This window comes from Myxine glutinosa, chromosome 4 (genome assembly GCF_964187855.1).
Source record: "Myxine glutinosa chromosome 4, kmMyxGlut1.1, whole genome shotgun sequence".
NCBI lineage: Eukaryota > Metazoa > Chordata > Myxini > Myxiniformes > Myxinidae > Myxine > Myxine glutinosa.
The window spans coordinates 105,382,474-105,395,098 of NC_136264.1; the positions used below are offsets into that span (position 1 = coordinate 105,382,474).

Below are 12,625 nucleotides of genomic sequence, written 5' to 3' on the forward strand. Positions count from 1 at the left end.
TTCAACATTAAAAAAAAAGGTTTTTGTCATATCTGAGAAATATGGTGACACACAGACTTATAGTATAGATTGTTAATATTTCCTCTACTGCTTTTTTTTCTTATCAAACAATAATTGCCATCATTATCATAACCATTGCCGGTGTGTGCCCCGGTTTATAATAGGTACACCGTATCCCTGCGTGTCGTAAGAGGCGACTAAAGGGTTGGCGTCAGGAGGCTAACATGGCTAATCCCCGCTCTAGCAGGGAAAATGGCCTTTAAAAGGGAATTTTTATTATTATCATAACGATTCCAGTATTAGGAAAAATAATAATGATGGAAAGAGGAGTGCGATCGGAGTGAAAGCTAAACAGGGAAGGCTAATATACCTAACAGAGTCTTTTGAAAATTGGTTTGGGAAAAGCGTGGGAGTGAGGTTCGAAGTTGCGGCGGAATGGTGCAGTTGTTCATCCAAACGGATCGAGAAGGATTAGCCGGAGATTGGTTGTTGCTGGAGCTTCAGGGGCAGCTGGAGTCTCGGCAGGGTCAAGGACTTGGTGGTTGTCTTTTGGGGGATCTGCATTACACCCACGAGGGTGTTCCAGTATTCATCATTGGACATCACATCCTGTACGGGAAGCAAGTGAAGCTGGAAAAGCCACTGGCGGTGCTGATCAAGCGCGATGGCAGCGGGAATGATTCACAGCACACCAAGGAAACAAACCAAACAACAAAATCTGGATGGGGTGAAGGCCAAGCAGTCGATACGCACTACGCCTTGAAAGCTGTTATTCGGCACAAGCTCGTCTTCAAAACTCGCCCAAAGCCTATCATCACCCACGTGCCCAAAAAAGTTTTATTCTTTTGTAGAAGTTGAGCAAAACAATTGTTAGGTCATTATTGTTTCTTCTTTTTCTTGTTTTTCTTCTGAATTGCGCTGTTTTTTTATTTATTCATGTTGCTGCTGCCGCTGATTGTTTCGTCGGCGGTGATGTCAATATGCTGCTGCAAATAAGGTGCCGTCTCTTTATTACGTATGCCAGTGTGGAAATTTGACCTTGTCTCCAATTAAAATCTACATTGATATCTATCTATATCTATATCCATCTATATCCATCTATATCCATCTATATCCATCTATATATCTATATATATCTATATCCATCTATATATATCTATATCCATCTATATATATCTATATCCATCTATATATCTATATCCATCTATATATCTATATCCATCTATATATCTATATCCATCTATATATCTATATCCATCTATATATATCTATATCCATCTATATATATCTATATCCATCTATATATATCTATATCCATCTATATATCTATATCCATCAATATATCTATATCCATCTATATATCTATATCCATCTATATATCTATATCCATCTATATATCTATATATCTATATCCATCTATATATCTATATCCATCTATATATCTATATATCTATATCCATCTATATATCTATATCCATCTATATATCTATATCCATCTATATATCTATATATCTATATATCTATATATCTATATATCTATATATCTATATATCTATATATCTATATATCTATATCCATCTATATATCTATATCCATCTATATATCTATATATCTATATATCTATATATCTATATATCTATATATCTATATATCTATATATCTATATCCATCTATATATCTATATCCATCTATATATCTATATCCATCTATATATCTATATCCATCTATATATCTATATCCATCTATATATCTATATCCATCTATATATCTATATCCATCTATATCCATCTATATATCTCTATATATCTCTATATATCTCTATCTATCTATCTATCTATATCTCTATCTCTATCTCTATCTCTCTCTCTCTCTCTCTCTCTCTCTCTCTCTCTCTCTCTCACACCCCCTGCTGGCCGTTCGTGTGTTGGGCGTGGCAAGATGGCGGTTGTACAGTTTGGCGAGGTGTGAGTTGCTCTGGCTGTCGAGTGTTCCGGCTGCTTTCTCTCACATTGTTTCAACCTCTCACTCTCACATTGTCGAGTGTGCCTGAGCAGCCCTGTACTCTTGTAGTGAGTACACATGAAACTGTTACTCCCACTGTGCTTGATGAACCGGAGCTCCCTCGTGGAGTTGATGAGACCCTCTCCCAACCCCCACCATGCACAGATGCCACAGTTAAAATCGATGCACCGGATGTGCAAATTGATTGTGATCTGGAGGTGGCTGTACCTGCACCATCTGAACAAATTGCGACTGAAGAACCGAAGGAACTTGTGGTTGACAGCATGGGCTATGAGTCTGATGAAACATCTTCTGTTGCTTCGACCTGCCGATGTCACAGGCAGCGATGTTCCTCCTCACAACCTTGAGGTTGATTCCTCAGTATCTCCCGATGCCGTTCATGCCTTCTTACACAAAAGTTTTCGCAAAAAGGGGGTAAAAATTAAAGATCATTTTCCAGTCCTAGAAGATTTCATTCAAGTGGCTCGACTAATGATTTCTAGTGGCTCGCAGACCCTCAACGTCACCGGTTAAGAAAATTTCTAAGTCGTGCTCGGAGCAAACTCAAAGACCATGGTTGATGTCCTGCCGATGTCTCATCACAAATGAAAATACGCATTGCCAGCCTAAATATCAACGGTGGTCGCACGTCTCTCCGTAAAGTGCAAGTTAAACAACTGAGTGTAACAAGGTTGACATCTTGTTGTTGCACGAAACTCATTCTACTGAAGGTTCTTCAGCTGAGTGGGAGTTGTTTCTTAAAGGGCATTGGTTCTTTAGCAATCTATCAAGCCCATTTGCTGAGATAGCCATCTTCTTTCGGCAAACTCTTCCTTTAACTTTGGTTTCCTTTAAAGAAATTGTGAAGGGATATTTAGCTTCGCTGATTTCCTCTGTTGGTCAGCAGCTTTTCACAATATTCAATGTGTACGCACCAAGTACAAATGCTGAAAGATCTTCCTTTTTTGACTGTCTCGACTCGTATCTTGCTGGTGTGCCCCCTGATCACTTTCTATGTATTGGAGGAGATTTCAATTGCACACTTAACCCCTCCCTTGATAGGAATGGGGCTGAGCCACATGCAGCCAGTACAAGACCTCTCGTTCGCTCAATCTCAAGATTCAAGTTGACAGACATTTGGAGATTGCAACATCCGATGCAGCAACAATTTACTTGGTGTCGCTGCTCTAACAATTTAGTGTCGCTAGCTCGACTTGATAAATTGTACGTTTCTGAGCATTTCCTCAACCTAGTCTTAAACACCTCTATTCTCCCATCTGGGTTTTCCGATCACCACATCATCACTATGCATTTCCAGTTGCCACTCATTAAGGTGGTGAGCCCTTATTGGAAGTTCAACACAACACTTCTTCAAAATGAAGTCTTTGTTGCATCCTTTAGGACCTTTTGGGCACATTACATCACGATGGATAAAGAGTTCTCGTGTTTACGTCAGTGGTGGGACAACGCTAAAGCTCAAATTAGAGTTTTTTGTCAAAGATTTTCACAACACAGTACTCGGGATCATGATGTAAATATAGATCTGGTGAAGACACAAATTCTTCACTTGCAAAACAAAGTGTCCTCCTCTAGTAATAATGGGCAGCAGCAGACGTTGTATGAAAAGAAAGCCCTGTTAATGAATTACTGGCCAAACGCGCAAAAGGTGCACTCCTTCGGATGAGAATGACTCATTTGCAACAATTAAATAATCCGAGCAGACTTTTCTTCAAGCTGGAAACTGCCTCAAAAAAACAGAAACAAATATTGTCCTTGCGTTCTGCTGACGGAAGGATTTTGACTGATCCAAGTGACATTAAACTTACTATTACGACTTTCTTTTCTCACCTCTACTCCTCCAAGCGCACTTTCCCAAACCACATACATTAATTTACCGCGTCCTTGCCTACACTTACTGAGGCCCAGAATTTGACTGCTGAAGGCGAAATAACATTGGACGAACTCGCTAGTGTTTTAAAGACCTTGCCCACCAGCAGGGCACCTGGCTTAGACGGGTTGTCAGTGGAATTCTACAGCACCTTTTGGGATTTGCTGGGACCATGTCTATGAATTGTCTTCATAGAAAGCATACAAACTGGTGAACTTCCCTTGAGCTGCAGACATGCCATCATTTCACTAATCCCTAAAAAGGGAGATCTTCAACTTGTTGAGAACTGGCGCCCGATCTCTCTACTCTGTACCGATTACAAAATCCTGTCTAAGTTACTCGCTAATCGCATAAAGACCTTAATTGGGCACATTGTATCCCCCGACCAGTCTTATTGTATTCCCGGCAGATCGATATTTGACAATATTTTTCTGTTCGTGATTTGATTTCGATTCGGCATTGTCAGAATGTTAACACCGGACTGATCTTTCTAGATCAGGAAAAGGCCTTTGATAGTGTTGACCATTCGTATTTACTTGAAGTTTTGAAGGGGTTTGGGTTTGGTTCCTTCTTTATTTCTTGTATCAAACAACTTTAGTTTGGTGAACATCAAAAACAGTTTATGTTCACCTTTTCCTATTCAGCGAGGTATTAGACAAGGTTGCCCTCTCTCCGGGTACCTGTATTCACTTTCCATTGAACCCTTGCTGATTCACTTACGCCACAAACTTTCTGGGTTCTCGGTGACACCTCTTGCTAATCCTGTTAAGGTGCTTGCGTATGCTGACGATCTGTATGTGATTGTTAACACTCAGTCTGACATTGTTGCACTCACAAGTGTTATATGTGAATTCAATTTGGCATCTTCTGCTACTGTCAATTGGAGTAAGAGTAAAGCCTTGTGTCTTGGTCCTTCTGCGTTATTTGTCCCACCTTTTCTGCCTAATGCTTTGCAGTGGAGGTATGATGGTGATAAACATCTCAGTGTGTTTCTTGGGAATGAGACCTTTTCCTTAAAGAACTGGGATCAGATGGTTGATCAAATTTCCCATATCCTTAATTGTTGGAAAAGATTGTCCAGCCTACTGTCTTATAGAGGTCGAGTGCTGATAATTAATAACTTGGCTGCTTCCAAACTCTGGCATCGGATGGCTGTCTCACAACCGCCCAAATCACTAGTCATTAACTTGCAGCGTATCCGTGTGAATTTTTTCTGGAATGGTATGCACCGGCTTCGAGCTGATCTTCTAAGTGTCCCTCTGGATAAAGGGGGTCAAGGACTTGTGGACATTACCAGTAAAATACTGGCTTTTCGACTAACTACCTTGCGCCAACTTCTGTACAAGGAAGTCCTGTCTTGGCGGCCCCTGGCTTCTTGCTTGTTGCAGCAAGCTGGTAAGCTCAGGTGTGGCCCCGAGCTCTTTCTACTTGATCTGCAGCGAATAGACATCTCCTTGCTGCCCTCCTTGCCGCCGGTTCAGTGCCTCCTTCCAGTATGAAACAAGGATACGTATAAATTTTGGAACCAAATGTGTGAACCCGTTTTCTTCAACAGCCTATTTTGTCATGACTGCCAAAGTCGGTCCCTAATTCAATCTTTTATTGAATCTGGTTTTTTCCTTATCAAGGACTTTGTTAACCATACTTATTCTGGATGGCAGACCCCCAACCAGATTTTGGAAGTTTGCAATGTTACCTCAGCTCGACTAATTGGACAACTTCTTCGCTCAATTGCTAAAGTGTTTAACTCCTTTAATTTATCGTGGCCTCGACTGCACGATGTTCAAAACACAAAAACGATGCACCCTGACTTCCCTGATTTTTTTTTTCTGGTGCTCCTTCCGCAAAGCCTCTACAAGCCTGTGCAAAGGCTACTCTGTACGTGCAATGTCTTAATGTTGTTATTTCTGCCAACCTCAATAGCCCACTGACCACCCACTGGAAAGAGCTTCTGCCCACAGGGGCTCCATCTTCTCCTACTTGGTCCTCCATGTACACGTCACCTGTGTCTAAACGTGCCGGAGACATACAGTGGAGGCATGCACATTATTCCTTGCCTTCCAACGTGTTTCTCAAAAGACTGAACCTCGTGATATCTGATGAATGCCCTTTTTGCCATCACTCCGAGGACACTTTCCATGCATATGTCGGATGCCAAAGGCTGGCTCCACTTTTTCAACTCCTGAAATATACTTTCTGGAATTTCGGTTTTTGTTTTTCCTTTTATCATTTTGTGTACTGCATGCCTGTATCTAATGAGAATGTCGGATCTCAAATTGTTAATTTCTTACTTGCTGAGGTCAAACTCGCGATATATATTACACAGAAGAGTAGGGTTTCTGGGATAAGTTCACCGGAATGCAGTATTTTGTTAGCCTTTAAAGGCCTTGTGTTTGCCCGTCTTAAAACTGAATTTCACTTTTACCGAGAGACTTCTCGGGTTAATCACTTTGTTCAGAAATGGTGCAAAGCTGAAGTCCTGTGTAAGGTGGAGGGAGATGAACTTTTTTTGGTGCTCTAATTAATATCTCATGTTTTTCTGTTCCTTGATTTAATTATTTTTGTTGACTGCCATTGTATTACTTGTTTTGCTTTTATACTTTCATACTTTTGTAATAAAAGACCCTAAAAGATTGGAGGAGATTGGAGGTCACGTCTCTTCAAAGCTGTCCATGCGCGCACGCTTTCGAAGTTAAGTAACTCTTCACAATTGTGTTTTTGTCGAAACTGTATCTTTCTTTCGGTGTGTGTAACTATTGGTGTGTCTTTAATAGTATTATTGGTGTTGGTTTTTCATACCTGTGTACAGAATCGTCGGTTAGTTCGTGTCGCGTATTCTGAGGCCTAGTGTAGTACTAGTAGGCTACCGTGTCTGACCTTGGCTTGAGGCTTTGTTTCTGTCTCAGCGGTTCTTCGATTGCGCTCGCAATTACTTTCGGTCTCTGTTTTCAGCTCAACTCAAAAAAAAAAAAAAAAAAAAAAAAAAATCCCTTCTCTGTTCTTATCCGTTGTTCGTTCTTATTTGTTCGTTCGTTCTTCGACCACGTCGTTCGTGATCACATGTTCACGTCGTTAAAAAAATGTTTCAACTGTCCCCTGAAGAACTGTATTCTGTCATATACTATAACACCTTTTTCTTCTTCTTCTATAAAAGGATGCTTTCGACTTGCTCACCAAATCTATTCATTCCAAAAAAAAATTCCATCTCTTACAGTTACAGTGCCTCTTTCATACATTCCCTAAACTCTCCAGACCTCCACCCATCCTTCAGCGTCCTCAAACGTATTTTTGACTCAAAGGTCTCAAGAAACTCATTTTGAAATAAATGTTCGTTTCCCATTAATCGTACATTTTTCAAAATCCAATCTCACCCCTCCCCTCCAAATCTTCCCCATCACCCCTTCCCTTCAAAACTTCCCCATCACCCCTCCCCTCCAAATCCACCCCCTTGCCCCATCCCTCCAAATCTTCCCCATCACCCATCTCTTTCAAATATTCCCCCTTGCCCCTCCCCTCCAAATCTTCCCCATCACCCATCCCTTTCAAATCTTCCCCCTTGCCCCTCCCCTCCAAATCTTCCCCATCACCCCTTCCCTCCAAAACTTCCCCATCACCCCTCCCATCCAAAACTTCCCCATCACCCCTCCCCTCTAAATCTCCCCATCACCCATCTCTTTACGGCTTCGCCTTCGCTCCCACCTTTTGTTCATATGTGTGTTGTACCGTCCACCAAACAGTGATGACTCCATTTACATCTCGCTGTCTGATAATATGGACCAACTTCTATCTACCCATCCCAACTCTCTCTTCCTCATATGTGGTGATTTCAATTGTCACCATGCCAGTTGGCTGGGTGTGGGTACCTCTCTCATCAGCCATGGCTCTTCAGCAAAGGACTTCTGTGACTCACTGGGACTGACACAATCTGTCAATTTCCCAACCCGGATCTCAGTCAACGGAGCATCTTCTCTTCTGGACTTGGTTATGACTAACTTCCCTGAAAATATCTGCTGCTCTTCTTCTGCTCCAATCGGCTCATCTGATCATGTGCTTGTTAAAGTGGACATCTCTCTGACCATTCTCAGAGAGCCTCCTCAGCATCGACGAGTCTGGCATTTCACTCAGGCCAACTGGCACGGTCTTCAAGCAGCCATCAATCATCTGGACTGGTCTCCCATCTCTACCGCCTCCGACATCAACTCATCCTGGGATCCAACTCATCAACTCATCCGACATCAACTCATCACTCATCAACTTATCCCATCTCGTCTTCAGTTGTCATACCCTTCCTCCCGTCCATGGTACACAGAATCTTGTGGTGAGGCTATTGCCCAGAAACAACTTGCTTTCGTCTCCTGGAAAGCAAATCCAACGGAAGGAAATCTCATTTCCTTTCACAAAGCCCGAAACAAGTGTGTGTCCACTCTCAGGAGAGCCAGGAAACAATATCTCTCCGTTCTCAGGACAGAACTCTCTTTTCTGTCTCCCTCTTCCAAATCCTGGTGGCGTCTGGTCAAATCTGTTTCTGGTGTTTGTTCCCCCTCCATCCCCCCCCCTCACCTCAAACGGACACACGGCTGACTCCGCATGTGAAAAAGCTGAATGCCTCAACTCTGTGTTTGCCTCTAAATCCTGTGTCCCAAACCCATCCCTCTCTGTACCCACCGTACCCAGTCGTACCCAGCTGCTCCTGGACTCTGTGTCCTTTCCTCCTGACAAGGTGGAAAAGTTTCTGTCAACCCTCGACTCTGATTCTGCAACTGGACCTGACGGCATCAGCCCACGGGTCCTAAAATCCTGTTCTGCCGCTTTTTCACTCCCTCTCTCTGTTCTCTTCACCCTCTCTTTTGCTCAAGGTCATCTGCCATCTACTTGGAAATCTGCCAACATCACCGCTTTGCACAAAAAAGGTGCAAAAACAGATCCCAGCAACTACAGACCAATCAGCCTTCTCCCAATTATCAGCAAAGTCATGGAATCCATCATTGCTTCAGATATGAAATCTTTCCTCTTCTCCAATGGCTTGATCTCTGATCATCAATTTGGTTTCAGACCTGGTCACTCTACTCTGGACATGCTGCTTCTGCTTTCTCAACAATGGATGGAGGTCCTCAATGCCAAACAGGAAATTATAGCTGTCTCCCTTGACATATCACGTGCCTTCGATACGGTCTGGCACCCCGCTCTGCTCACCAAACTCTCCTCTTTTGGTATCCATGGAAATCTCCACGCATGGCTGGCAGACTTCCTCTCTAGTCGTAGTCAACGTGTGGCCCTGAATGGGTTTCTCGCATCTCCTCTTCCTGTTCAGGCTGGAGTTCCCCAAGGCAGTGTTCTGGGCCCTGTGCTTTTTCTGGTCTTCATCAATGATCTCTCTGACTCTCTTGAAAATCCTCTCTATCTCTTTGCTGATGACTCTACTCTCTATCGCTCCATTCTTCATCCCTCAGATCGGCAGTCTGCAGCCTCATCACTCTCTGCAGACCTGGACAAAATCACAGACTGGGCAAACAAGTGGAACATGTCTTTCAATCCTGACAAATCTCACACTCCTACGATGTCTCTCCGAAAAGACCGACTGGACAACCCTCCCATCCACTTTCTGAATAATCCTCTCCAAGAAGTTCTGTCACTCAAGCTTTTGGGTCTCACTATCTGCCATGATCTTTCCTGGGAAAACCATATTTCAAATCTGGCCTCCAAAGCCAGTCGCCGACTGGGCATCCTCCGTCGTGCGAAGTCCTTCCTTGGCACACCTGAGCTCCTCACCACATACAAGGCTTTCATCCGCAGCTCAATGGAATACTGCTCTCCCCTCTGGGCTGGTGCTCCTGCCTCACACCTAGCTCGCCTTCACGCTGTTGAAACCAAAGCATTCAGAATCATTGGAATCTCCCATGATGAAGCTAACTCCAAGGGCCTCTCACTCACTCACCGCAGGCAGGTTGGTGGTCTATCCGTCTTCTACCGACTTCTCTCTGGCCTTGCCCCCCCCCCCCCCCAGCTCTCTCTGGGCTCTGTCCCGCAAATATTCCTACAGGTCGCACAAGATTTGCCTGCAACCCTCTTATGGTTAAACTGCCAAAATCAAGACTCTCTGCTCACCTTCACTCCTTCATTTCTCTTTTTTCCCGCCTCTGGAACAAACTCCCTCACTCTCTTCAATCCCACTCCACCCTCCATGTCTTTAAAACAGCTGTTCACCACCATCTCTTATCTTCCTCCATCCAAAACCTTGATCTTTTCTACCCCCGCTAATTTCACCACAATTCCACTTTTTTGAAATACCAACTTCTGTCCTGGAAGTCCTTGGTGTCCTTGTGTTTTTTACTTCTCCCCCCCCCCCTTCCCATGCCTCCCCCCCCCCCCCCCCCCAAGCCCTCTCCCTCCCATACATCTGCCTGCTCTCAAGTGTTTGTGTGCTTCCCCTTCTCTCCCCATCTTGTCTTCCGCTCCCTCTTTTTATATATTTTGTTTGTCTGGTTGAATTGTTTGTGAAGTAAATATCAGCTCCTTCACGAGCCTCGATTCAGTATCCCACAAAAAAAAAAAAAAGTCTGTGTGTCTCTTTTTCTTTTTGTCTCTCTCTCTTTCTCTTTCTCCTTCTTTCTCTCTCTCTCTTCGGAAATGCACACAAATTAATGAATCATCCTTCCTGTGAAACACCAGGATGACAGTTTATAGTTGGGTCGGGATTCAAACCCAATCTAGACAGAGTAGAGTCAAGGGTGTGTACCTCTTGGCCATCCTGTTAGCCCAATAACTAGTCAGCGAAGTAATTTAAAGGGTTCGGGAAATCAATTCGAGTACCGTGAAATGGGGTGAATAGGGACAGCAAGGTGAATGGGGACACAAACTGAAAAAAAGTTCGGAAACTTTTTTCGCTGAAAATTGATAACCATACTGATTTGTTGATATTTGGGTTGAAAGTGTTCTCTTGTTTTTTTTTAAAAGCAACTTATAGTCCCTATTAACCCCATATATGGGTTAAATAGGAATAAATAGGATTTTACGGGGTGAATAGGGACAGTCACTAATACAAAAATAATAATAATCAAGAAATAGGGACAGTTTGGAGAAACTTTTTATCCCATTTTTTTTTCATTGGCACCGTGGTTTATATTATGGGTGCATATTATGTGCATCCATCTGAGCTATCAATTTAGCAATAAGTTGGAAACTCAGGATTGTTTCTTGATTATTATTTTTTTGTATTAGTGACTGTCCCGATTCACCCGTAAAATGGGGTGAATAGGGACAGCCATAAAATCCTATTTATTCCTATTTAACCCATATATGGGGTTAATAGGGACTATAAGTTTCTTTTAAAAAAACAAGAGAACACTTTCGACCCAAATATCAACAAATCAGTATGGTTATCAATTTTCAGGAAAAAAAGTTTCCGAACTTTTTTTCAGTTTGTGTCGCTATTCACCTTGCTGTCCCTATTCACTCCATTTCACGGTACATAAGCTAGTTTACCAAAGTAAAAACAAAGCCTCAAGCGGCAAAAATTATAAAGTTTTACTTCCTCTTGCAGACGGCAGTAAATAAATGGTCCCTCAGGAAAAGGGGATTATAAGAACATAACCTGTCTCGCCTCTAGACTAGATCCATTGTTTAGGACACTTGTAATATTCTGTGCAGGCAAATACAATTCATTTTCTGTCAAAGCAGACACACTATCTAATATATAAAGCTATTTCTAATCACTGACTGACTGTCTGATATTAAACTCCGGGACCTTACGCATGTCATAGAAAGCTGAAATTTGGCGTGCGGACGGACATCAAAGCCGCTACACCGGGAAAAGGGAGAAATCACAGAACCGTCAGAAAGCATCCGTAAATGAAAATTTACGTTGAAAAAAAATGGTAAATGTATACATTAAAACAAAACTCAATCAATATCTCGCATTTGAAAATTGTAATTTCTATAACCGTAAACTGTGAAATAAACATGACAATAATATCCGTAAATGAAAAAGAAAAAGCATCTCTAAATGAAAATTTACGTTAAAAAAGGTAAACGCATCCTTAAAAAAAACCTCATTCGATATCTAGCATTTGTAAATTGTAATTTATATAACCATAAACTGTGAAATATACATGACATTAAAATCTGTAAAGGAAAAAAGAAAAAGCATCTGTAAATGTAAATTTACATTTTAAAAAACGTAAGAGCATCCTTACAAAAGAAACTCATTATATATCTAGCATTAGTAAATTGTAATTTATATAACCGTAAATTGCGAAATAAATATGACATTAATATCTGCAAATTAAAATTTACGTTAAAAAACGTAAACACATCCTTTAAAAAAACCTCATTCGATATCTAGCAGTTGAAAATTGTAATTTCTACAACCGTAAAATAAACATGACAATAATAACTGTAAATGAAAAAAGAAAAAGCATGCATTAAAAAAAAAGCATTAAAAAATGTAAACGCATCCTTTTAAAAACCCTCATTCAATGTCGAGTATTTGAAATTTCTAATTTCAATAACTGTAAACTGTGACATAAATATGACAATAATATCCATAAATGAAAAAAGAAAAAGCATCTCTAAATGAAAATTTACGTTAAAAAACGTAAACGCATCCTTTTTAAAAACCTCATTCGATATCTAGCATTTGTAAATTGTAATTTATATAACCATAAACTGTGAAATATACATGACATTAAAATCTGTAAAGGAAAAAAGAAAAACCTCTGTAAATGTAAATTTACATCA

The 12,625-nt window shown here is 41.4% G+C and overlaps 1 pseudogene; it reads left to right on the forward strand.

Moving 5' to 3' along the window:
* The first annotated feature begins 406 nt into the window (after positions 1-406).
* Positions 407-1,060, forward strand: LOC137426231 (chromosome transmission fidelity protein 8 homolog pseudogene; annotated as a pseudogene).
* The last annotated feature ends 11,565 nt before the right edge of the window (positions 1,061-12,625 follow it).